Source organism: Stomoxys calcitrans, chromosome 2 (genome assembly GCF_963082655.1).
Source record: "Stomoxys calcitrans chromosome 2, idStoCalc2.1, whole genome shotgun sequence".
NCBI lineage: Eukaryota > Metazoa > Arthropoda > Insecta > Diptera > Muscidae > Stomoxys > Stomoxys calcitrans.
In genome coordinates this window covers 87793171-87818806 of record NC_081553.1, presented here as the reverse complement: position 1 = coordinate 87818806, position 25636 = coordinate 87793171, and the positions used below count along the sequence as shown (strand labels likewise).

The 25636-nt window shown below is 40.4% G+C and overlaps 1 protein-coding gene across 3 annotated transcripts in view; it reads right to left on the bottom strand.

Annotated features, from left to right (window-relative positions):
- LOC106080795 (uncharacterized) overlaps positions 1-25636 on the bottom strand; it is an 857102-nt gene that overhangs the window by 571957 nt on the left and 259509 nt on the right. Inside the window, exon 1 of one of the 3 annotated variants that reach the window (XM_059361860.1) lies at positions 24830-24850. The exons of the other annotated variants lie outside the window; for them this stretch is intronic. The gene's annotated coding sequence lies outside the window, so the exon portion shown is untranslated. Of the gene's footprint in view, positions 1-24829; positions 24851-25636 lie in introns of those variants that run through there. 3 annotated transcript variants of the gene reach the window in all.

Here is a 25636-nt window from a genome sequence, read left to right as displayed (position 1 = left end):
GATGAAGAAGACTATAGAACATCTGCTGTGTGTGTGCTGACCTGGCAGTCAGCATAAGTTCCACTTTATGTTCCCATTTCTTGGAGAACTTGTCTGAATTAGCGAATGTGAACATCCGCAAGTTGTTTGGCTTTTCAACGCGATCTGGATGGTTCAAAGGTAGAAACCACAAGGTACGTCTAAGTGAGTTCCATGGCAAATTACCACATATACTCCATACCCATACAAAAAAAATCAAGTAAGGCGTTGACAAAATGACCACATTCGTTCATAAAAGTAAATCAACAAACAGATGTTATGGGATCAAACACAAATGTTTATAAAGCAACAACAGTTTTTGTGAAAGAAACGTCCACACCCGTTCATATTCTGACAACGTCTAGTTCACAGTTTTTTTTAAAAGATTGCAAAAAGTTTCTGTGTGCTGCTGAGTATCAAACCTGTGTTCCATCCATCCCATTGAATGTTAATAAACGCCTCAGCACATTGCACCGCAGGCTGCCATGTGCATAGAGTATTTTTTGAGTCATTTAAACTTAACGTTGGTATACATACACATTTTGTAGGGATGATGCTCATAACGGTCGGTGCATGAAACAACAACGCGTGTTAATAATTTTTCCAACAACGTCAGTGTATGATAATGACACCACTGGTGCTGGATTTTGCAACGTCTTTTTCAATCATTGCACCTATTGGAGTCATTGGTATACACATTTTGTAGGTAGCTCATAACGGTCAGTGCATGAAACAACAACGCGTGTTAACAATTTTTCCAACAACGTTAGTGTATGATTATGATACCACTGGTGAATGATTTTCCAACGTCTTTTTTTATCATTGCACCTATTGGAGTCATTGGTATACATACACATTTTGTAGGGATGATGTTCATAACGGTCGGTGCATGAAACAGCGTGTTCACAAAATCATACACGCTTGTTAACAATATTTCCAACAACGTCAATGTATGAGAATGACAACACTGGTGCATGATTTTGCAGCGTTTTTGTTTTTTCTGATCATGTCTTTGCTTATTAGCCCAAACCACTGTTCTTTACCTTCTTCCTTAGAAGGTAGAGAAGAAGGAAAAGGGGAAACACGGTTTGCTCCAGCTCAAACTATTAGAGTTTTCTTGACGCCGTATTGGTTTTGGGGTTTGCCGCCTTCTGCCATACTATCTTCAAATAATGGTGGAAGTGGAAAAGTTCCTGACATTTCAGTGGACATCATGTTTGAAATTTGCTGTTCTTGTTATTGCTGTTGCGGTCCTATTGTTTTCCATTGTTGGTTGGTGTTGCTTCCAATCTTCTATGCCGTAGACATGACATGACAATGGTGAGCAGGGACAAAGCCAAAAAGAAGACATTGTTATCGAGACATTCCGTAAAGCCGAGACAGAGAGCGAGAGAGAAGATAGAGAACTGCTCAGACATGCATTGAAAGGAATTTTTAAATAATCTAAAACAGAGATAACGAATTGTACAAATTCAAGCCAACCAGCCATGGTGTTCTTAATTGTGTACGTGCTACAGCCAACATTGGCCACTATACAATTCACATTTAATTGCAAATACCTTTTTGGCCTAGGCAAAAAAAAATTAAAGAAGGAAGTGGAAGAATACAACTAAAAAGAATAGACGAGTGTAGAATACCTTGTGGCATTTTTCTAGTGTGGAAACAAAAATTCTAAATTTAAATTATGCCCAATTTTATCAGTTGAGAGAGAGGCTGAGGCTGCAAGTTTATATGATATGACAAAGACAGTTATTAAATATTGAAATAAACATTTTTATTTCTTTTGCTAAAGGATAATTGAACACAAAGTTGTTTTCCAACCTTGTACGTTTTAAAACTTAATTTAAAGATAGTTAAGGTAGTTTCTCTTTTTGGTCCACAGTCAGGGTAAGTTATAAGTGGAAGTTCGTAATATGACTCACTTCAAAAATTTAGTCAACGTTAATAATTCTAGATAAAGAGAAAGAAATTGTTTTACCTTAAAACTAGAAGTAAAAAAATCCAAAGATTTTACTTAAAAAAATACTTAAACTCGTAATGACAATTCAATCTGCCATAGAAATGTTTCCATACTTCTGTTTGTTAGTGCCAGTGCATAGAATGTCACGGTCCGTATCGTTTGTGTGCGTATGTAAAATTGCAAATTTTGCCCATGAACATTCCACTAAGAAACAGGGGCAAACTTCTCACCTATCAATGAGTGCAGTCCGATTCAAGTTTAAGCTCAAGGATAAGGCGCCTATTTTTTATAGCCGAGTCCAAACGGCGTACCGCAGTGCAACACCTCTTTGGAGAGATGTTTTACATGGCATATTACCTCATAAATGTTGCCAGCATTAGGAGGGTAAAACCACTGCTGAAATTTTTTTCTGGTGGTCTCGCCAGGATTCGAACCCATGAGTTCAGCGTCATAGGCGGACATGCTAACCTCTGAACTACGGTGGCTGCGCATGTAGAATTGTGAAACGGTCGGTAGAGGGGCTTCCTAAAAAGGCGAGAGTATCACGGGCCCAATCTTTCCAAAGGATGATTAGAAGAGGTAATCAGAGTGTAGCTCATGCATTCATGCCAACCAACCAACTTTAAAGAAATTACACTAAGCAACAGCCAACATGAGCGAAAGCTCAATCGATAGTTAAGCATAAGCAGCAATGCGAAAATGCACAACCATGGTGGCCAGCGAACGCTTTTTATTGTCCCGGCCACTAAACACTTTCGCTGACTTTGCTACAAGTCTTGTACACTTTTCGGGAGAATGCAAAGGCATTGACCTTATAAAGAAATGGACTTCATAAATGCACTAGATGTAAGATATATTTGTATGTATTAGTAATAAGTGTATTGAAAATATTGATTTTGGGGAACCATCGAATGACGCCGACAGAAAAAGACACATTCAATAAAGTAATGTCATCAGGCATATATCTGCCTGATCCAACAACTGCCTTTGTAAAGACTTCTTTTTAGTTCCACACACAACTGCAAAAATTATACATCTTCGGACTGGCACATCATGAGAATGAATCTTCTGAGGCCGGGAAAAGCATCACTGTGGTTAAAGACAAGAGAGTCCAAAGATTGGAGAATAATGGGTATCGAATTAGTGTTTGTATCCCTAGTTCGGCCGACACGGGATAACTATGAGCACCACACAGGCTGGAACTCTGAGCCCCAACTTGTGTGGTGTAGTCACGGGAAACTTAGCTGAGAGCAAACGGGCGCGTCCACATGTTGCTGATAGTGGAAAGCTTCGTTTTTATGCGCAGTAGCTGCGTATGCAGACGCAGGCAGTCAGCGATTTCGATTGGAGGGTCTCAGTGGGGGGTCAGGGGTCAGTCATCTTACTTAAATACTGAGTGCCAATGATACTCGAGATGACAAGGCGAGTCATTGGGGCCTTAAAATAATCAATGACGGTGATGTTGACCACCGTCTGTTCCCCGTTTAGGGGAAAAGAAGCATGCGGCTCGCGACACCGAGGGATAAATGTGCGATCCCATAAAACCCATGCGGACGCTAGCTAAAAACCCGGCCTCGTTAAATTACAATTACTCTAAGAAACAAAAGAACAGACAACCGGACCCCCCGAACGATGACGACCCACGCAAACGAAAAAAGGACCATGATTTACAGATCTGCACCTGGAATGTCCACACTCTTTATAGAGAAGGTGCAGTATTCGCAATGGCGGAGTTATTGGGAAAGTACAAGGCAAATATTACTACCTTACAGGAAGTGCGATGCACCAGGAATGGCGTCACAACAACACCAAATGGTGACGAACTTTTCTATAGCTGCCCTAACACGAGGCATGAATTTGGCTGTGGATTTGAGGTTAGTCTGAGACTGAACCACCTTGTCTCCAGCTATACTTCGGTGGATGAGAGGCTAGTCACAATCCGTATAAAAGCCAAATTATTCAACATCACATCTTACAGGAAGTGCGATGGACCGGGAAAGGCGTCACAACAACACCAAATGGCGACGAACTATACAATAGCTGCCTTAACAAGAGTCATGAATTTGGTTGTGGATTTGTGGTTTGTCGGAGACTGAAACACCTTTTTTCCAGCTATATTCAGGAGGATGAGAAGTTAGCTTTATTTGTGTCCATGCTTCGACGGCAGAAAAAGGACGAGCAGACCAAGAACATTTTCTATGAGCACCTAAAGAGACAATATGACTGCTACCCCGCCCATGATATTAAAATCATTCTGGATGTTTTTAATGCGAAGATAAGGAAGGAAGACACCTATGTTCAAACAGTCGGAAAGTTTAGCCTTTACGAGATAACGCCCAGTAACGGATTGAGGATGATAGATTTCGCCGCGGCAAAAAACCATGATATTTAGTAGCACCAGATTTCGCCATAAAAATATTTACAAAGCCACATGGCTGTCACCCGATCAAAACACGAGAAACCAAATTGATTACGTTGTGATAGATGGAAGGCATTCATCTAGCGTGTTCGATGTACGATCTATCCGTGGAGCGAATATAGATTCCGATCACTACCTTGTTGCAGCAAAGGTTCGCACCCTTTTGAACATGGCGAGGAAAGTACGATCTGACACTGCACGGAAGCTGGACATTGAAATGCTGCAAACACAACAGATGGCAGCGGCATACTCCACTCAACTGACTTAACTACTTGATGAAAGTACTCGTTGTTCCGATGATATAACGGTGCAGTGGCAAACTATTGCCCACTCCATGAAAAATCCCGCGAAATCCGTACTTGGGTACCGGAAGCCTACCCCATGAAACCCATGGTACGACCAAGAGTGTTGAGATAGTACCTGCCCAGAATGCAGCATAGAAAGCAACCCTGCAATCAGTAACAACGCGCCAGATGAAGGAGAGGTATCGGGTGAAAAGGAGAGAGGAGAAACGCCTATTTCGCAGAAAGGAGAAGGAAATGAAAAGACGCGAGTGTGAGTGACTTGGATGTACAGAAGATAGAATGAAGTCCTTGAATTTTATTAAACAATTAAACATCAATCCGGTAGTATTGGTGCAGGCTTATCCTCCTGCAGAGACAAAGAAGGAAATCTGGTAACTGGTACAGATAGTGTGCTTGGGATATGGAAAGAGCATTCTACCCAACTGCTAGTGTACGAAGTTGGCGACGAAGAGGATACCGCAGAACCAATCCCTGATGATAGTAAAGAATGTTTACCTCCTAGTCAAAATGAGGTCCAAGTAGCTGTGACCCAACTAAAGATCAACAAGGCAGCAGGAGCCGACGAGTTACCCGCTGAACTATTAACTGAAAGGATGCGACACGCTGATAAGGCGTATGCATCAGCTTATCTGCGCAATCTGGCAAGAAGAACGCATACCTGATGATTGGAACCTCAGCATACTATGTCCCGTACACAAGAAAGGAGACAAGACTGAATGTGCCAACTACAGAGGAATAAGTTTACTCCCCATCGCATACAAGATGCTCTTGAGCGTACTGTGTGAAAGATTAAAACCTAAAATCAATGAGATAATTGGCCCTATCAATGCGGCTTTAGACCTGGCAAATCCACCCTGGACCAGATATTCACACTGTGCCAAATCCTGGAAAACACCCGAGAAGTACAAATTAACACCTACCATTTCTTTGTTGACTACAAAGCCGCTTTCGATACCCCTTTACGTTCAAAGACATTTCAAGCCATGTCTGAGATTGGTATCCCTGCAAAATTAACAGGATGGCACTTGTTGATACACGTTTCTCAATAAAAATGGAAAAGAAACTCTCCGAACCATTTAATACCAAATGAGGTTTCATACAAGGGGCGGCTTATGGTGTGATCTTTTCTATATCCTGCTGGAGAAGATTATACGAGATGCAGATGTGCATATATATGACATACTAATCACAAGAGAACACATGCTACTCGCCTATGCCGACGACATCGATATCATAGGTCGGTCGCCGGAAGTAGTAACTGCAGCCTTTGAAAGAATCGAAAGTGAGTCAGTGAAAATGGTTCTGGCAGTAAATGGAGATAAGACGAAATGGATGGTTTCAACTCCCAAAACGCCTTGTACAAGCGAGCAGATAAAGAAAATGGAGAAATTTGGGAACCACAACTTTGAGATAGTCAGCAACTTTATCTACCTCGGTACCGCCGCACCCAAAATAAATGACATCAGTTTGGAGATAAAGCGAAGAACTGGTAAACAAATGCTACTTTGGATTAAGTAAGCAGTTTAGAAACAAGGCCACTTCTCGACAGACGAAGCTTGCAAGCCGTGTTGTTATATCGTTCTGAGCCAAGAGTACTTGTGAAAGCAGACGAAACATTGCTCGGAGTGTTTGAGAGAAAGATTCTTCGTAAAATATATGGACCAGTTTGCGTTAATGGAGAATATAGGCGTCGTATGAACAACGAGCTGTATGACGACGATATCATAGTTACACGTATGGAAATACAACGGCTGCGTTGGCTAGGTCATGTTATTAGAACGGATGAAGAAGCTCCAGCAAAGAAGTCTTTTGAAGGCAAACACGGTGGTACACGCAAACCGGGATGACCAAAAACCTAATGGAAAGATCAAGTGGTGGGAGACACTTCGAAACTTGGTATCAGAGATTTTAGAAAGAGCGCAGAAGATCGAGGCGCTTGGAACGCTACTCTAGGTTCGGCTAGTGAAACAAATGTAAAATGTAAATACCCAAATAGGTATTTACCCTGTAAATTGGGTAAATACCTGGGTATTTACCCTTTTATATCCCAAAACTGCGTATTTTTAATTTTGGCGAATTCTTGGGTATAAAAATATTTTCCAAACATACTTTGGTGATTTCGTATTATTTGTATATAAACCTGATCTTCTGGTCTCATAAAAACCGATTTTAGTTATATATAGCCGCTATATAGACCGACCTCCAGACTTAAAGTCTTGAGGTAATTAATTGGTAATTTTTCATCCGATTTCGATGAAATTTGGCACAGTGAGTTCTGGTAGACCTCTACCCATTTCTGTGAAGTGTGGTTCAGATCGGACCATATTTGGATATAGTTGCCCCTAGACCGACCACCCGATTTCCCGATATATGGTAATGATACCATAAAAGATTAATTTTTTACCCGAATTCGAAGAAATTTGGCACAGTGTATTATGGTTGACCCTACCTATTTCTTTCAAATGTTGTCCAGATCGGACTATATTTGGATATAGTTGCCATATAGACCGATCTCCGAATATAGTGTAATGAGCCTATAAAATAAGCTTTTTCATCCGATTTCAATGCGAGCGAATTCTGGTACCCCTCTAAATCTTTTTGTTGAATATCGTCCAGATCGGACCATATTTGGATATAGCTGCCATATAGACCGATCTCTCGATATGGAGTATTGATCTCATAAAAGGAGCATTTTTCATCCGATTTTGATGAAATTTGAAACAGTGTGATCTGATATTCAACTAAAAGGTCATCAAAGTCGGATGAAAAATGCTCCGTTTATGAGCACAATATTCCATATCGGAAGGGTGGTCTATATGGCAGTGTTTAAATTTGTATCTTTATCTATATCAATATTAAATCCGAATTGAATTAAACGGCTTTCAATGCCTCAGATTTATCTTTAAGTTATCGAATTCAATCATATGATTCTTAACCCAAGCTATGTTCATTATGATCTTAATTAGCTGAATAATTTCTTTACCCAAATGAATTGGGAATACTATTTGAAAAGGAAAGAATAAAAGACACTTACATACTAGCAGTAAAACGGTGAGCATCTCTTGTTATTGCACTTTGCAAGGTTCTCTACTAATCTCTGCCTTCGACTTGTTTCTTGTCACGACGGCGGTGTCTTAACACTCCCAAGCATTTGTTTGACGTGTTTAAGACATATTTTTTTTTACATTGTTTGAAGATTTTTAATTTCTGGAAACTCAACGCCTCTCCCCGAAGACCTTTGGCAATTTTACCCAAAGTTACTTTAAATATTTGTTCATGGTCCTTCGAAGCCTTAACTGATCCGGCATTTGGAGAATAATTTATTGGACAAAATTGGAAAAAAAAAATTAGCAATGAGGTACGTGTAATCAACATTCATCAAAAAAAAAAACGGAGTAAATCCCTTGAAAAAACCCCATATTTATAAAGGCTGACATGGAAGCAAATGTTACCTTAACAAAACCTGTAAATCATTAGGAGAAAAATCGTGAGTAGAAAACAAAGCAAAATTTGATAGAATACATAAGAAGTGAAAAGAAAAACGGAATAGACTACCGTTAATATTGGTTCAATTTGTACATCAAATAATACGGAATCTCAAGAACAAGTAAATGTTGCAGACCAGATGCTTCGCAACATTTACCAGTCTACCGTTGAGTACTAACATAGCCGACCGGCTTATTAGCGACAGCGCGTTTCAAGAACACAGCAATTAACATCAATGTTTCTCAGTCTTTCGAATGTGGATAAACACGAATGAAATAACATTCTGATTCTCTTCGACAATTGGAACGTATTGTTTAAAGAGCTGGTTACAACGTGCTCTTTTAATTTTGTTCTGTTTTCACATAATTTCGCAATTCTCTTAATTTCTTATTCTGTAACACAAAATTGCTTTAAAAAGCACAAAGTACAAATCTCTTTTGATCGCTCTTCAAGAAGGAGACAAATAGAAGAAAAAGAAAAGAAAACAGTAAAACGTCTTCAGTCTCAAGAGATGGGTTGTTTTTGCCACGATGGATGTTTGAATAGTTCGACGATTAACCAACAGCAATAACGTCAAAAAGAAAAAAAAAAAAACAAAAGAAAAAACATACACAAAATTGAAACGAAGATATCCATAGGATACAATCGAATGCTCAGTACTTACGTTACTACACTCGAGGAAAAAAAAAAAAATTACAATTTTATTTACGTTTGGTTTGGATAATAATTTATGAATAATTTCAAACCTTTCTGAAAGCATTGTAGATGATTCTACAAATAATCTCACTTAAGAACTACATATAAAATTTCACCCCTTCTGAATGCGGTGTTAACTTTTTTACAAGAAAATCAAATTCACTCGACTTACACGAACATTTGCGTTGATGAAAATTGGTAGCATATTACTTACATTACAAGCTACAAGTTTTTACCTTCAGCTTGGAAACAGATACACAAAATTTTTTTTTTTTTTTTGGCAGGAATTTGTAATTTTGTACTCACGTTACAAACTCTTTTATTTTCCTTGCCGCCATACATACGTTATTCACTAAATCTATTGAATCTAGGCTTGAGAAGTTTGTCTGTCAATTTAAAGCGTAAAATTTTGAAGTATCACATTCTTCGAGGGTCATTATGGAGGTAAATGTCAAAGACGCTACAACGAAAGATGTTTTCATATACTCCTCGGACTTCTTAGTTTTATTTTCTTCGAAATTCAGTGATTTACGTGAAGATGACCAAACTGAATCGATGTTAGAGGTTAAAATGACTGATTTGGAGGATAGGTGGAAACAATTACAAAAGGCATACGCCGCCTTGAACATGTCTCAGGATGGTCAGGATAAGGGTTTCATGGAATCGGCCAGGGCTAAATTTGATGCGTGTTCGGAAAGTTACTATAGATGCAAATCTCAGTTGCTAGATCTATTGAGAATAAAGAGAGGTGTCACCCAGCAGATAGAATCCCTACATCCTTCAACATCTCGCTCTCCGGTATTCCATTCCGAATCATCAGGCTATTGTATCAAACTTCCCCCCTGTGATACGGAAGTTTTCGAAGGCGGATACGAGCAGTGGCCCTCGTTCCGCGATATGTTTTCCGCTATTTATATAAACCATCCCAAGCTGACTCCAGCACAAAAGTTATTTCACCTCAGAAATAAGACTAAGGGAGATGCCGGGTCCATTGTCAAGAGGTACACGTTATGTGATGAGGCTTTTCCTTTGGCCTGGGAGGCGTTGGCATCACGCTATGAAAACAAAAGGGTTTTAGTTGATACCCAGCTGAGAGTTCTTTTCAATATCCCGGTTGTCTCAGTAGAAGATAGTCGTTCTATCCAAAGTCTCCAATCCACTGTTAACGATTGCCTTTCCCAACTTGAGACATTAGGGGTTTCTACTAGTGGCTGGGATCCTTTATTAATTTACCTTGTCTCAACTAAACTCCCAGACAATACGTTAGCTCTTTGGGAGCAATCGTTAGAATCCCACAAGATCCTCCCGAAATGGTCTCAAATGAACAACTTTCTTATTAATCGATTCGAGGTGGTCGAAAGAATCTCAAGTATTAAAGATACGAGGACACTATTTTCAACGAGGTTTCAAGAGACGCCAGGTATACAATCTTATGTGGTACAAGGAAGATCTGAGACGACTTGCAAGCTTTGTAGTCAGGGGCATTCGATAAGGGCTTGCCAGGTTTTTAAGCAGCTTTCGGTGTCGGAACGCATTGATTTCGTTCATAGGAATCGGTATTGTAACAATTGTCTGTCAGCTTCCCATTTAAAGAAGGAGTGTAAGAGTAAGAACACTTGTGCAGAATGTGGGAAGTACCATCACACTCTGCTTCACTTGAACACCAGTAAGAATATTGGACGGAATTCCTCTGAATCCTCACAAACCCAGTTCACTACGCATGAGAACCCTACTACATCTAACCAGGCTGCTTTGTGTTCCACCATATCGGAGGTGAACCCCACGGCTCTTACATTTGATACCAAGGAACTGAATGTTAACGTCCATGTGTCTTCAAATTGTAGCGAGGTTTTATTGAGAACCGCTTTAGTTCCTCTTGAGTACTTAGGAGAGATATTCACTGTGAGAGCCTTGATCGATCCTGGTTCTCAAAGGACTTTTGTGTCTGATCGGATTAGGAATCGTCTTCAATTACCAAGCCATCACTCACCCTACATGATTGGTGGAATTGGTGGTCAAACCCAGCAATCTGAGAGAGAGTGTAGCTTGACTCTCTGCTCCAAATTTAATGATGAGAGGATTCAGGTATCGGCTATAGTTTTGCCCAAAGTCACGAATTATCTTCCGCCTTTCACAATTACACCCCCTCATCTTGAGGAATTCAAAGACCTTTCATTGGCAGATCCTTTCTTTTTTAAATCCGCCCAGATCGATTTGATAATTGGTGAAGATAATACCCATCAGATTGAACTCAGTGGGATACGTAGAAGCATATGTGGCAATCTCTCTGCCCACAATACAATTTTTGGTTGGGTGATAAGCGGCCCTATGCCCCTAAAGACTGTTCGGGCTTTTACAACAACTGCTGTTCCTTCGGAGCACAACTATCTGAATGAAATTCTTCGCAGATTCTGGGAATCTGAAGAGATTCCAATTGTTCCCAAACAAAGCAAGGAAGACGTTTACTGCGAGGACTACTACAGGAAAACTACCCAAAGAACTCCTGAGGGTAGATATATGGTCCGATTACCATTTAATCAGGAATTTGATGACTCTCCTTCATTGGGTACTTCGCGGTTCATTGCGCTTCGACAATATTTGAGGCTAGAGCAATCATTGGCGAGAGATCCGGGGTTATCCGGAGAATACCGTTCAGTACTGAATGAGTATCTAGAGTTAGGACATATGGAGGAGACAACCTGTGAGGAGGAGATTAAGGATGGGAAATGCCAATCTTTTTACTTGCCGCATCATGGGGTTTACCGGCCCCAAAGCAGGACCACGAAGCTACGTGTGGTGTTCAATGGCTCTCAGAAGACCAAAACTGGTATATCTCTCAACGATGTTTTATTGACAGGCCCTACTCTCCAGTCTGACCTTATGTCTATAATCTTGAAATGGCGTTGTTTTCGTTTTGTTTTTTGTGGCGACATCCAGAAAATGTATCGACAGATACTGGTCGACCCAAGGGATAGAAAATTCCAGCGCATTCTTTTCCAAACCACTCCTGACTCTCCAATGAAAGACTTTCAATTGAACACTGTCACATTCGGTATCAGCTGCGCACCCTTCCTGGCAATTAGGACACTGATCCAATTGGCAGATGACTCTGAAGGTCAGTATCCCTTGGCAGCATCAATTCTCAGAAATCACACATACGTTGATGATATTTTGGCTGGAGGATACTCTCTAGAAGAAGCGCTTCAGTGTCAATCCCAGTTAATAACATCACTAAAGTCGGCAGGATTTCCACTCAGGAAGATAGCTGCTAACACGTCTCCATTACTGGACCATTTGTCTCCCGCTGATCTTTATGACTCTAATTTTCTCAGATTCTATGAGACAAGTTCCACGAAGGCTCTAGGCATTCAGTGGAATGCCCTCAAAGATAGTTTCACATACTCGTATACCAATGAGAATGCCACGGACGCTACCACCAAGCGTCAGATTCTTTCTGCCGTGGCTAAACTCTATGACCCAGCGGGCTGGCTTTCTCCCATTGTGGTACGGGCTAAAATTTTACTGCAAAGCTTGTGGTTGGAGGGTTTGGATTGGGATCAACCCATCAGTACCAACTCAATGGTGCGATGGAAATGCATAGCCTCTCAATTGCCCCTCATTGAGGATATCGAAATCCCCCGTTGGATACGTTACTCTCCATCTGATGGCCTTCAGATACACGGATTTTGTGATGCCTCTCAGAAGGCATATTGTGCAGTTGTGTATGTTCGAGTAGAAACTTCGTCTGGTGTATTTTCGAATCTGCTAGTGGCGAAAACCAAGGTGGCACCTCTAGAAATTATTAGCCTACCTAGGCTGGAACTTTGTGGTGCTGTCCTTCTGTCGAAATTAGTGCACAAGGTATTGTCGTTCATGTCATTTAATAGTCCTGACATTTACTTGTGGTGCGACTCCCTTATTACGCTCGGCTGGCTTAGTAAGCCGCCTTACGTATGGAAAACATATGTAGCGAATCGGGTTTCACTAATCCGTTATAACCTGCCGAACGGCACCTGGAGATATATCCCAACAGATGACAATCCCGCTGATTTGGGTACAAGAGGGTGTCGTATAAGTGAATTGGTGAAAAAAGACCTGTGGTGGTACGGACCATCCTGGCTTGCTAAGGATTCGTCATGTTGGCCCCGACAAGCAGTTCCCAATCCACCTGAATCTGAAAGGCGGAAAATAGAAAGCTATTCGGCTGTCATTTCTGAGGGCGATCCGTTGGAACAATTCTCCTCCTACCCAAGGGCACTAAGAGTCTTTTGCTACGTTTTCCGCTTTTACCATCACTCGTTAATTTCCAGAAATTCGAACCTACGCCAGCCACGAATTGATCTTTCCCATAGTGAAATGGATTTTGTACGGAGACGATTTATCCTTTTAACCCAAAAACGGTTCTATACACAAGAGTATACAGATTTATCTCGTTCCAAAATCGTAGACAGGAAGAGTTCATTGTCCCCTCTGAACCCGTTTATAGACGAAAATGGGCTTCTTAGGGTCAACGGGCGATTGGCGTCATCACACCTTCCTTATAATGAGAAATTCCCGGTGATATTACCAAACCATTCCCAATTTACAAAATTGTATCTAAATTTCATCCACCAGTTTTTAATACACGGCGAGTGTTCTCTCATGTGCCGCATAGTACAGACTGAGTTTCACATTTCGAGGCTAAAGTATACTATTAAACGAATAATACATTTCTGTAAGACTTGTAACCTCTTTAAGAAAAAAGCATTATCGCAAATAATGGCTCCCTTGCCAGAAGATCGGTGTACCCTCTCATTGCCGTTTGAGACAACTGGGATTGACTTTGCTGGCCCTTTTGAGCTCAAAAGCTCAACCCTTAGAACTTCACCAATAATTAAGGGATATGTGAGTCTTTTTATATGCTTCGCAACCAAGGCAATCCACCTTGAACCTTGCTCTGAACTCTCCTCATCCGCATTCCTAGCAGCGTTTGCTAGATTCGTTGGAAGGCGAGGTTTGCCAAAGAAGGTTGTCTCAGACAATGGGAAAAATTTCCTTGGGGCTAGTCGAACTTTACTCAAGGACTTCAAGCATTTTGTCTCAAATGCATCTTCTGATGTATCTCAAAAGTATATTATACACGGTCTCGAATGGTCATTTATTCCCCCTCATGCCCCACATATGGGAGGGCTATGGGAATCGGCAGTTAAATCCTTCAAATTTCATTTTAAACGTGTCATGGGTTCCCAGCGGTGTACATTTGAAGAATTCACAACTATATTAGCTCGAATTGAAGGAGTTCTCAACTCTCGACCAATCTCGGCCCTCTCAGAAGATCCCAATGATATGTCCGTTCTCACACCAGGACATTTCCTTAGAGGTGGGCCTCTTATGGCATTGCCTGAATTAAACTCATCTCATATCTCAATTTTAAACCGATGGGAGAAACTAAAGTCGTTGCACCATCAATTTGCCATTCGCTGGAAAGATGACTATTTGAGAAATTTACAGAAACGCTATAAATGGAAGAATCCTGCCCCTAACATTCCCAAAGATAGTTTAGTTGCTATTATCGACGACCTTCTTCCTCCCAATGAATGGAAAATGGGAAGGGTAATGGAGACGTACGCCGGAAGAGATCAAAAAGTTAGAGTAGCCGACATTCGTACCGCAAGTGGAACACTTACAAGGCCCATCGTAAAATTGTGCCTTCTTCCGTATGAACCCCATTCAACTTCTTAATTGCAGCAGACATTGCTCATTTCTCAAGATAATTACTTTGTATCTCACTTTAAATGTATATCTAAATTATTAACAATTTAAACTTTCCTTTCTTCTCAAGAGCTCCACGTAATCCACGAGTACATCAGTGCAAAATATGCTGGCGCTATCATTCCCTTCGCTATTGTAAACGATTCCTCAATATGAACGCAACAGATAGACTCCATACTGTTACGAAGAAGCAATATTGTGTAAACTGTCTTGCTCGAAGTCATTCGTCAAGAAACTGCACTTCAAAGATCACCTGTAAGAATTGTGGTGAACACCATCATACACTACTGCATCATTCACTTCACCCTCGCATTAATGAATCTCATCACTCTACTCAAAGAGGCACCGAAAATAATCGAAGCAACTCATCGAACACTGTCCACCAATCATCAACTCGCCAAGAATTAGCAAACAAAACCATCAACCAGTCACAACAACAGTTAATAACAGACCAGCAGCAAAATATTGCAATAGCGATAAGATCATTAGTAAACCTTCTTTTTTGAATGCGTATACGGGTTATTACTTCTTGCATAGATGCAAGGCCCCCCCAGCATGTTTAAATTTGTATCTTTATCTATATCAATATTAAATCCGAATTGAATTAAACGGCTTTCAATGCCTCAGATTTATCTTTAAGTTATCGAATTCAATCATATGATTCTTAACCCAAGCTATGTTCATTATGATCTTAATTAGCTGAATAATTTCTTTACCCAAATGAATTGGGAATACTATTTGAAAAGGAAAGAATAAAAGACACTTACATACTAGCAGTAAAACGGTGAGCATCTCTTGTTATTGCACTTTGCAAGGTTCTCTACTAATCTCTGCCTTCGACTTGTTTCTTGTCACGACGGCGGTGTCTTAACACTCCCAAGCATTTGTTTGACGTGTTTAAGACATATTTTTTTTTACATTGTTTGAAGATTTTTAATTTCTGGAAACTCAACGCCTCTCCCCGAAGACCTCCCAGGCAGCTATAACCAAATAAGGCCCGATTTGGACGTTATTCAACAAAAATGGTTTAGAGGGGTACCAGAACTCGCTTTGCCAAATTTCATTAAAATCAGATGAAAAATGCTCCTTTTATGAGCTCATTACACTATATCGGGAGATCGGTCTATATGGTCTGGAGATAGGTCTATATAGCGGCTATACATAACTAAAATCCGATTTTATGAGATCAGAAAATCAGATCAAGAAATCATCAAAAATTGTTTGGAAAATATTTTTATGTCCAAGATATCGGCAAAATTATAAATAACCAAATGAATACCCAAGCCAGTAAGGAAGGGCAAAAGTCGGGCGGTGCCAACTTTATAATACCCTACACCTACCCTATAAGTACAATGTGGGAGCTATATCAAATTCTGAACCAATTTTGATCGACCTCGGCCAGCAAATATGTTCAAACTGTAATAACTACGGTTTACAAATGACAACATTATTGAAAATTGCCCCAAATCTGACAAGCATATATATAGGAGCTATATCTAATTCTGAACCGATTTCGAGTAAACTTCTCAGATAATGTGGAAGTCGTCGAGCAAGGCAATGTACAAAGTTTTGGGAAGATTGGTCAATAAATGCGCTTGCAATGGCTGTATATGGGAGCTATCCAAATCTGATCAGATTTTTTACAATTTCAATAGGCTTCGTCTCTAGGCCGAAAAAAATGTCTGTACCAAATTTAAAGACGGTCGGATGAAAATTGCGACCTGTAGTTTGTACACAAATTAATATGGAGAGACGAACAGACAGACAGACGGACATAGCTTAATCGAATCAGAAAGTGATTCTGGATCGATCGGTATACTTATCAATGGGTCTATCTCTCTTCCTTTTGGGTGTTACTAATTCACTAAGTTATTTATTCGGTATTCACTAAGGTATTTATTCGGTATTTGCTCAATAAATACCCAATCGTTGGGTATTTTTACTCGGTAGAAACCCATCTCTACTAACTCCCGATTGTTATTTCTTCTGATTGAAACATCAGAAGAAATCATAAGAATTTATGGAACCCAATGTCGATGGGTGCAATAATAGCTTAGATCGATATTTCCATGTATTACAAACGAACCGGTGAGATGATGGTGGGCATGATGGGCATAACATTGCAAATACGGTTTTTATGCCGGTAAATCACCATACTGGAATCTTAGTTTATTTGATCATTTAAAATGTTACCATAAGTCATTTTCCATGCCTAATTGAAATTATTAATTACGGATGCTTTTAAAATTCGTTCTCTGGTCAAGAACATAAAATCTTTTTAATTGGCTTACTACATTTTTTCATCAGCAATATGACTACTTTCTCAAAACCAAAAAAAAAAATGCCTTATTCACTTCCTGCCATTTCATATGGCTTTAGATAGCCTTTACCATTTGAATAATTGTGTGGATTGTGGAGTAGTTTTTCCATATGAAGCCATAAACAAATTTTCCAAACTAATGGCATGTATGGATACATTCTTCTTTCCCTTCACTTCAAAAGGAAAAAGTTTACTCCTGCTTACTCATATATTGCAAACAAAAAGCCCACAAATCCATTTCTATACACCTGCACCAGCTAGCAATGCAGACTGCAGAAATGTAAGGTACACTCACACTGTACGCTTCACCTTGAATGCATCCAAAATCAATAAACTTTTACCAAACACAGATTTTTCATGTGTAACATTCATGCCGGCTTAGGTTCAATTCCTGCCAATGATCAACAGCAAACGAAAATGCAGAAAGCAAAAAACCAAAAGAGAAATGAGCTTTAATATACTCTAGGAGAACCACAAAAAGTCAATAACTCAGAGCTCCTACACAGATTCGCATCCTTAAATGTACACCTACGCACACACAAAGGGGTATATCATTCCTCGCATATAGGAGGACATTAATTCTTAACATTCATAAACTGCAAATACAACCACAAACATACAATAATGGGGGTGATGTGGGTGATGTGTGTGTGTTGTGTGTGTTGCACTTCATAAAAAATGACTCTTATGAATATAAGATTGTGCACATGTTCGCATACAGCAATGTATGGTGCATTGATGCATACATGTGCCCGTGTGTGGGTATGTGAACGAGCAAGTCACAAATGTAAAAAATTACTTCTGCTTTGTTCACCGACTTTTCCCCCAAAGTTATGTTTACGTTTTTCGAGGATGGAGTGAAGTTTTCGGTAGAATTCGAGGAAGTTTTTAATGCAGTAAAATAATGGCAGACTTCACGAATATCCTATTGAAAATCGGGTGTTTGCTGTTAAATAATCATATTGTCTTAACTGTTGGGCTTTGTAGGGAATTCTGTTAAATTTTATGCTACGTCGGACAGATGGGTTTCCTGATTTAAAGAGAAACTGTTTACTTGTATCGGCATGTTGTAAATAACTGTGTGATAGACAGACATGAAGGTCATTGTAGACTCCAAGATACAACGAAAGTAAAAACTATAAAATAACCGGTTTGAATATGTACCACCCTATTGGTGTGCAGTGGACCAATCACCGTCAAGGTAGACAAGTAAAAACGTGCCCGGCACTTGCCCTGAAAATAGATATCAAATTCTTTATTTACTCCCAAATACCGTTGATTTGAGCTTCATATTGCCATAATCGCAAATGAAGTTCAGTTTAGGGGGGGGCTTTAGAACGTACCACCAAACACTTGGCTCAAAAATTGGATATCAAATTCGTTTTCTGATTTTAAATACCTTTCATTTGAGTCCCATATTGTCATAATGGGTCAATCAACCCATTTGACATATTTTTTTAAAGGAAAAGCGCCACCTAGACTTGAACACAAATTTTAATGTCATATTCGTAATCTACCCCCAAATACCTTTTATTAGAGTCCCATATAGACATAGACGGCTAATATGCCTATTTGGGGGTACTTGGGGGTGGGGCGACCTCCCATAACTTGGACCTAATGCCATATTTGTAATCTTCTGTCGAATACTTTTCATTGGAGGCCCATATTGACATGAGCGTCGAATATATCTGTTTAGATGAGTTTTGGGTTGGGGAGGCCCGCTGGGTACTTGGACCCAAATATTAGTACGATATTCGTTTTCTAGTCTCACATACCTTTCATTTGATAGCCAAATTGTGTCAATCGGTCCACTTTTGATTTTGGATGGCATTGTTGGGGTAAGGGGAAGGGACCGCCCCTATCCGATATCTAAAAATTATATATTCTATGTTTCTTTCCAAACAATCTTACACAATCTGTGAAAATTTTAAGAATATCGGTTCAGTCGTTTTTGATTATACGGAACAAAAAAAAAAAAGGAGTCCCATATAGTCATGAAGCGTCATATGTCCATTTTCGATCTAATTTTGTATGTCAGATTCGTAATACATTTCGGAGTACCTTTCATTTGAGGTCCATATTGACATGAATGTCCAATATGTCTGTTTGGGGGAACTTTGGGGTTGGGGCGTCCCGATGGGTACTTATACCCAAGTTTTAATACCATATTCGTATTCTAATTTCCAATACCTTTCATTTGATACCTTTATTGTCCCGATCAATCCACTTTTGATTCTGGGTGGTGTTTTTGGGTAACGGGGGAGGGTCCGCCCCCTTCCAAAATCAAAAAATTACAAAGCCCATTTCTCCTTCCTGACCATATCGCAATCTACTCCCGAATGCCTTTCATATGAGTCCCATATTGTCATGATCGTCCAAAAAACCTGCTTGAGGGGGTTTTGGGACTCAATTTTTAATATGAAATTCGCACTCTACTTCTGAATACCTTTCATTTGAATCTCATATTGTCCAGATCGGTCCACTTTAATTTTTGGGAAGTACTTTTGGGGAAGGGGGAGGATCCGCCCCATTCCGATATCAAACAATTATATAACCTATGTTTCCTTCCAGACCAACTTACACAATCTGTGAAAATTTCAAGGTAATCGGTTCAGCCGTTTTTGAGTCTATACGGAACAGCTGGGGGGGTGGCGTCAACCCGTTGCATGTTCTTCTCCCTTTCTATATGTGTGGGTTCCTTGGCAAGTAATGCTTCAAGCGCACAACCATCCCATAATGGAGACTCCAGAGAGTGTCCTGCAGAGGTAAACAAAGTCGGAACAAGAACTGAGGGCACAGCCATCACGGAAGGGGAAGATGGTCACTGAGAATGGTAAGGAGCCGCCCTCTTACGCCAGAGTGGTAAGGAAACACAACAGAGATGAGCTGGCTTATGCAGTCATTAATATCGGTTGTGCATCCGGTGGAGGATCTGGTTAACGAGTGAATTTTCGACCATGTGTGGAACTCTGTAGAGGGTCCACCCATACAAATGATGAGCTCAAAGTATAGAGGGACATCTTTACGCTACGTTCTGCGTCGGCGGAATGTATTGATACAGTCAAAAAGGTCGTCAGAGGTATCCACGCTCCCTGGGAGGGAGCAAAATTCGACCTGGTGAGAAAGGTGGACATCCCCCAGGATATCCGGTCTTTATCAAGGGACGGGGCAGTAAATTTGCGACGGAAAGCAAGTTGGGACTCTTGGGCAAGCAAAACCAAGGTTTGATCGCAGAGAAGTGGGAGGTCTTCCACAGGGAGGAGAAGAAGAAAGGAACACTTTTTGTGGTTGGCATTGACCAATTCTTCGAGACAAGTTTGGCTAAGACTAAAGGCATGGCGCAGTACGGGAGCAAAGCTGTCTTTTTCTAAATTAGGAAGACAAGGATAGGCAGAAATTCTTTTTTTGAGACATCAGTCCGTGCAGTAGCATTTGACTCAATACCGCTCAACGAAGAGGAGTCTGACAGTGAGACAATCACGGCCTCTCTCAATATTGGAAAGACTAGGATAAGCAAAGATACTAATACTAAAATATCAGGCAGTGCAGTGGCGAAAGACCTAACACAGCCAAACAAACAGGGACCCGACTACAGACCCATCACCGACTTCAAGATTCGGAATACTGGGATAGGTAAAGATCCTAATATTGAAACATTAGGCAGCGCAGTGACAGGAGTCTCAATGCAGCCTAACGAACAGGGAGCCGATGATGGTACCATCACCTACTCCCAAGAAGCCCACTTACATAAAATTTGGAAGGCTAAGATAGGCAAAGATCCTAGTATTGAAACTTCAGACAGTACAGAGAATGGAATCCCAACACAGCTTAACGAACAGGGACCCGACGATGGAACCATTACAGACTTTTATGGGCATAGGAGGTGCGATGAGGACCACGCCCACTAGGGCACTGGAGACTATTCTAGATATCCGACCCATTGATATACAGATTAAGTGTGAGGCAGCCACTACGGCTATGAGACTTAAGGCGATGGGATAATGGATTGAGGATGGGAGCAGCTCATACCATCGCGGTATAATCGAGGCGACGATAGGAAACCTGGAAGGAAGGGAAGAGGTTTCCGATCGGATACCGGAGATGAACCTTAAAGTCGAGTGCGAGGCACTGCTGCCAGAGGTACAGTCTTGGATTGACGAAACCCTTGTATTATCGTCTGAAAGATCATGTTACACGGATGGATTAAAGCTAGAGGACAGAGTGGGCCTGGGGGTCTACATTGAGAACTCAGGGACTGAGATCTGTTTAAGACTGCCTGACCATAATACGGTTCTGCAGGCGGAGATCCGGGCGTGAAGTTGTGTGATGCTTACGCGAGGACAATAACAACCAGGACGGTAAGGTCACGAATAGTCTTGCAGTGTAAGAAGGAGATTAACGCCTTCTCTGAAGAGGGCAAAATCCGCATCGTTTGGTTGCCGGTCCATAACGGAGTAAGGGGGAATGAAAGGGTAGACAATTTTGGCGGTGAAGGCCAGAGGACTGCCGTCAATAAACTTGGTTATCCCGAAGTCTTTCGGGGCGACGCAGTCCGAGTTAAGGGCGTGACCGACGAACGCGCATGTAATACTGTGGGACAGCTAAACGGTCGGTAGGCCGGCGAAAATCCTATTGGAAGATCAAAATCGTGAGAAGACGAGGCTATAACTCAGAAGAATTAAGAATTAACGGGACACATAGGACTACAATCTCACTTATGCAAAATCGGTGGGGCAAGTGATAGCATGTGTAGGACATGTGGGGAAGATGATGAGACATTGAGGACTGTTAGGCCACAAACAGTCTTGGAGTATAAAAAGGAGATGAATGCCTTTTCTGAGGATGGCACAATCCGCATCGTTTGGGTGCCGGATCATAGCAGAGTAAGGGTATTTGAAAGAGCAGATAATTCGACGGTGAAAGCCAGAGGACTGCTGTCAATAAACTTAGTTAACCTGAAGCCTTTCGGGTAGACGCAGTCCGAGTTAAGGGCGTGGCAGACGAACACGCATGTAATGCTGTGAAACAGCGAAACGGTCGGTAGGACGGCGAAAATCCTATGGGAAGATCAAAATCGAGAGAAGACGAGGCTATTACGGAAAGGAAGTATGAAGGAGGTCAGTATAGCTATTGGTATCATAACGGGACACATAGACTACAAGCTCACTTATGCAAAATAGGTGCGGCAAGTGATAGCATGTGTAGAGCCTGTGTAGGGCATGTGGGGGTTGATGAGACGTTGTAGCATTTCCTATGTCATTGCCCGGCTTTCGCGGCTAACAGACATTCTTACTTAGATGGGGATACAATACCAGATATGAACTAAGTTAGGGATGTGGTATGGAAAACGATTAAGGATTTTATAAGTAGCACGGAATTCCTTACTTAAAATTTTCTTTTTAGAGCCGATTACTTGCTAAGGTGTATGTCCATAGTAGCATGGAGCAGATTAATATCCGCACCAGAGAACTGGATGAAGCCCTGAATTTGGCACTCAAATGCCATTTGTGCCAAAGCAAGTGCATGTTATGCATGTCATATCAAAACAATGTAAGCTAGAAACGCTCCTCATATGACAATAGAGCAAGAGTTGGTCGAACGTTTCAGCAATCGTTCAGTGGATGTGATTTTGAATTTGAGTTTCGGATGTCGTTTGCGAATGAGCATTACTCAGATGAGTACCATGTGAAGCCAAGGCAAGCAGAGGAATGCCACAACTGACAAACAAACAAACAAACGGCATAGATACATAGATCAGCAATGTTCAGCTCTTCACGGTAGCGTTGATGCCAAGTCACACGCATTCAGTGTTGCCGTTTTGGCCTTTTTCTACCAAATTTGATCGGATGGATTTGTAAATTTTAGGATTTGGTCAGATAAACGGCCCAAATCGATTTTGCTACATTTTCAATGTGATCGACAATTTTTTTCTATTAGCAATATAGCGTAAAATATTTTTATTTAAAAAATATATATATCAAAACTTTTATCTTTGGGAAATTCTTATCAAAATTTTGTGTTTGGAGTAAATTTTTAAGGAATTTTAAATTGTGGTTGGCTAGTTGAAAATTTGGTAGGTTTTTTGAACATTTTGGTCGGAAATTATTTTCAATACTGCACGCATTATTATTCTTTGAGACAGCTACGAATGAACTGTACACGGCTATACACATCGTTTTCAGGGGTTTTTCTTTTTCTGTTGTTATTGGTTGATTTTCATCGGCAACTTTTGTGCTGTTGAGCCGAAAAATGGTTTTTATACCCACCACCATAGGATGGGGGTATACTAATCTAGTCATTCCGTTTGTAACACCTAGAAATACTGATGTAGGACCCCATAAAGCATATATATTCCTGATCGTCTCGATATTCTGAGTCGAACTAGCCATGTCCATGCGTCCGCTGTCGAAATCACGATAGCGGTCGAACGCCCAAAACTAGCCGCTTGAGATTTTGCACAGAAACCTTATATTGATGTGGGTCCTTGGAGATTGCAAATGGCCCATATCGGGTCTGATTTGGATATAGCTCCCCTATAAACCGATCTCCCGATTTGACTTCTTGAGCCCCTGGATGCCGCAATTTGCATCCGATTTGGTTGAAATTTTGCACATAGTGTTCTTTTATAACTTCCAACAAGTGTGGCAAATATAGTTCGAATCAGTTAAGAAACTGATATAACTCCCATATAAACCAATCTCCCGATTTGACTTCTTGAGCGCCTGGAAGCCTCAATTTGCATCCGATTTGGTTGAAATTTTGCATGTAGTGTTTTACGATGACTTCCAAGAACTGTGCCAAGTATGGTCTGAATCAGTCAAGAACCTGATATAGCTTCCATATAAACCAATCTTCCGATTTGACTTCTTGAGCCAATGGAAACCTCAATTTTCATCCGATTTGGCTGAAATTTTGCATATAGTGTTCTGTTATGACTTACTGCAACTTTGCCAAGTATGGTCCCAATCAGTGTATAAACTGATATATCCCCCATATAAACCGATCTCCCAATTTGATTTTGGCATGGGGCAGATTAATATTTGCACCCTTTTTCAACCTAACCTAACCTAAGTTGACCATCAGTTGACCATCAGAGTAATGACAACCAGGACTTTAAGGTCACGAATAGTTTTGGAGTGCCCTGGAAGCCCTCTTGAGCCCCTGGAAGCCTCAATAATCATCCAATTTGGCTGAAATTTTGCACATAGTGTTATTTTATGACTCTTAGTAAATGTGTCTACTACTGTCCAAATCGGTCTATTACCAGATATAGCTTCCATATTTTTGAACAGAATCCATGGTGGTGGGTTCCCAAAATTCGACCCGGCCGAACTTAGTACGCTTTTACTTGTTTCCGTTAATTTTTCTTTGCCACTATTACTGGGAATAGATTTTAGATTGTCGTTTGCCATCTACAAATTTATTAATTTCTTGATTTATAAAGCAGTAACAAATATTGTAAATAAATCAAAATGCAAGACTTCTTAGATATAAAGGAAAAAATTACTCAAGGGCTTTATAAATTAACGCCGCGTCGTAAAGGCAAAAGTTTTATAGAACCCCTCTTAGTGCTAACGACATTTGTGGGGTACTTTGCCATGTAAAACCTTCTCCCCAAAGAGGTGTCGCATTGCAGCACACCATTCGGACTCGGCTATAAATAGGAAGTTGCTTATAATGAGCTTAAACTTTAATCGGACAACACTCATTAATATGACAGAAATTTTCCCCTGTTCCTTAGTGGAATGTCCATGGGCAAACTTGCATGATAGTGGTTACCCAGTAAAACATTACGCGCTTTAACTGTTAGCTTATATCGTTCCTTGCCCGATTAGACAAAACTCAATTGTAGTTGTGTAAGATGTAATATTCACCTGATTTTTTTCCTTATTTGTATGTTGTATATGGAATTTGGGCCAATATAAACTCACCTGCAAAGAGACAATAAAAAATTTGAATAATTTTACTAAACTTAACATAGTACAGAAACATATACATAAGACCACTAGGTTTGCGGAAAACATACTAAAATTGGGAAATATGAAAAGGATTTCCTAAAATAGCTACAAAGTATTTAATCCTTATCTGGAGCTAGTAAACTATCAACAATGAAAAGTCTTTGCTTTATTTAAGTTCAGTAGCTAATGAAGAGAAAGTGATGCATAAGGTTGCACAAACAAAAAGAGAAACCAGAGGACAGATAAAACGTAAGAACTAAGAAAGGTCCACCTTAGAACGTATTCAATGCAACGCTCACTTTATGCAACAACCAAAACTTAACATTTTCATACCACCCTCATATCTTCAACACGTGTATGAGGCATAAGTTAAAGCCATTCATATAACTTTGCCATTGCGATATGGTAAAAGTAAAACTTTTAGGTTGTTCATTTCGTCGTAAAAAAAAGAACGCAAAAATTCAAGAACATCATCGCAATTTCGCTATATTGCTGTATGTCATGTTAATATGTTGCATATGTTTGTCTGTGTGTAGGTTGGGGGAAAATAGTGAATTAGTTCTGGTGTGGGAGGAAAGTTGGTCGAATGCAAAGAAGTAGAAGAAAGACAAATGGCCAAACAAAACAAAGAAACTGCAGAAAAAATGGCAGCGACATTTATAGCCAACGTGGCATAAAAATCGTTTATCTTTTCTTTTTTTTTCTTGTCCAACGGTTAGTCAA